Genomic DNA, 2,120 nt, shown 5'->3' with positions numbered 1-2,120 from the left:
CGCACGAGAAAAAATTACTTTGCCACATAGCGAAGTAATTGCCGCGTCGGTTGCTTATGTAGCAGACGACGCAGCAAAGGCTTGGACAATGGTTATCTCTAATCGGCCCCAATTCACAAGGCAGCCAACTGCGGCGCTCCACCGAGCATCAGCCACGCAGTGCCGTGTGCACCCCAACAGTGGACAACCGTGTACATCGAGACCTACTTGCTTATTTGCAGGGCACAATCATGACGCAATTTTTTTACTATGATTTCACCATTCCTTTATTGGCAGAAAATGCCCTCTATCCATTTTTTATGCCCGATGCACCGGATCCTACAGGTAATTTTTAGGTTACATTCTATCTGCTTCCACCTTCTCTTGATGAGTCATGTGAAACAGAAAAGTTATTCCAAACATTTATTTATAACTATCTGGAGTGCAGTGCACCTCCCGGTCTACACAGGAGAGATATCGCACAAAGGTGAAACAAGAGAATGATTCAGATGGGGGAAAACCGTGGTGTAGACTGGCAGTACTGCTTGGATATCATTAAAAATAACTCTGAGTGATCCGAGTTATGCACAACTTTACTCAGCATTGCCAGTCTACCTCCTGGCTGAAAACCCCATTTATTAAAAAAGTCGCAGGCGAGCAGTGCTGTAATCGTGGTAACTCCTCTTCAACCTGTCAGCTTGCCAGCACATGAAATGGAAAATCAACGCCAGGGTATTAGATTCTTCAATTATAAAAAAGAAACGTGCCATGAACACGTTCATTAGTGTGCTTCAACTGAATATATATTACACTTTCAGTAAACCTACTATTTTTCCTTTGACAATGTTGAAAATTCCTGGCATGCAATGACAGACCCTGTCCTTCTACTTGGTTGTCAATGTCACACTCCGGTCGAGGTCACATTATGAACAGTGCGTGAGATGGTAGCCCACTCGTAAGTATAGGGTCCTGATTATCTTGACTTCCCTAATGTAGCTGCACCGAAGACAATATACTGACCAGACTTTCTCAAATAAATGTTACGCCTCACTCCTTGCTAACAAATATTGAAAAATGGAGGCCTCCTGATATATTTTTCTTTGCTCGCTGGTGTTCCTTGTCCTCTAGCATCCACACTGGCAGGTGATATCAGTCGTCAAAGCTTGCATCTCTCGTGGTCCTGAAATCCAAACACAAATGTTGGAATAGGTCTCAATTCTACTTAAAAATGATTGCAAAGCAACACATATCCTTACTGCAGGTCTCTGGTTTCAGGATTGGCCATTCTTTCCTGGTAGTGCTCACCTGGTGCAAGTGTTGTAAAACAAACTTGCTTCTTTATAAGCTGGTTCACCCTTTGCTGCAGCCAAACTTACTGCCCGGGGCATTTTTGTAGAGAAAAAGTGGCGTGGTTACAGGACTGCTAGCATCGTGCAGCGGCCACACTTACTACTGGCTTTCATGACGAGACTGCGGGACGATTGAGTGGACTTTGTACTGCCCGGGGCATTTCTGTAGAGAAAAGGTTGCGTAGTTACAGAACTGCTAGCATCGTGCAGCGGCCACACTTACTGCTGGCTTTTATGACGAGACTGCGGGACGAATGAGTGGACTTTGTACTGCCTGGGGCATTTCTGTAGAGAAAAGGTTGCGTAGTTACAGAACTGCTAGCATCGTGCAGCGGCCACACTTGCTGCTGGCTTTTATGACGAGACTGCGGGACGAATGAGTGGACTTTGTACTGCCTGGGGCATTTCTGTAGAGAAAAGGTTGCGTAGTTACAGAACTGCTAGCATCGTGCAGCGGCCACACTTACTGCTGGCTTTTATGACGAGACTGTGGGACGAATGAGTGGACTTTGTACTGCCCGGGGCATTTCTGTAGAGAAAAGGTTGCGTAGTTACAGAACTGCTAGCATCGTGCAGCGGCCACACTTACTGCTGGCTTTTATGACGAGACTGCGGGACGAATGAGTGGACTTTGTACTGCCCGGGGCATTTCTGTAGAGAAAAGGTTGCGTAGTTACAGAACTGCTAGCATCGTGCAGCGGCCACACTTACTGCTGGCTTTTATGACGAGACTGCGGGACGAATGAGTGGACTTTGTACTGCCTGGGGCATTTCTGTAGAGAAAAGGTTGCG

General features: G+C 46.3%; 1 long non-coding RNA gene across 1 annotated transcript; it reads right to left on the bottom strand.

The window, feature by feature from the left end:
* Nucleotides 1-960: 960 nt before the first annotated feature.
* LOC120846220 lies at nt 961-1,424 on the bottom strand. Its single transcript, XR_005716987.1, has 2 exons — nt 1,236-1,424; nt 961-1,159 (listed from the first exon to the last, which is right to left on the bottom strand). It is a non-coding gene; the product is annotated as an uncharacterized LOC120846220 (long non-coding RNA).
* Nucleotides 1,425-2,120: the final 696 nt, after the last annotated feature.

Source organism: Ixodes scapularis, unplaced genomic scaffold, assembly GCF_016920785.2.
Source record: "Ixodes scapularis isolate PalLabHiFi unplaced genomic scaffold, ASM1692078v2 PGA_scaffold1__304_contigs__length_218370807, whole genome shotgun sequence".
Classification (NCBI taxonomy): domain Eukaryota; kingdom Metazoa; phylum Arthropoda; class Arachnida; order Ixodida; family Ixodidae; genus Ixodes; species Ixodes scapularis.
Note: the sequence above shows the minus strand (reverse complement) of the source record. Positions and strands in the feature narration are given on the sequence as shown.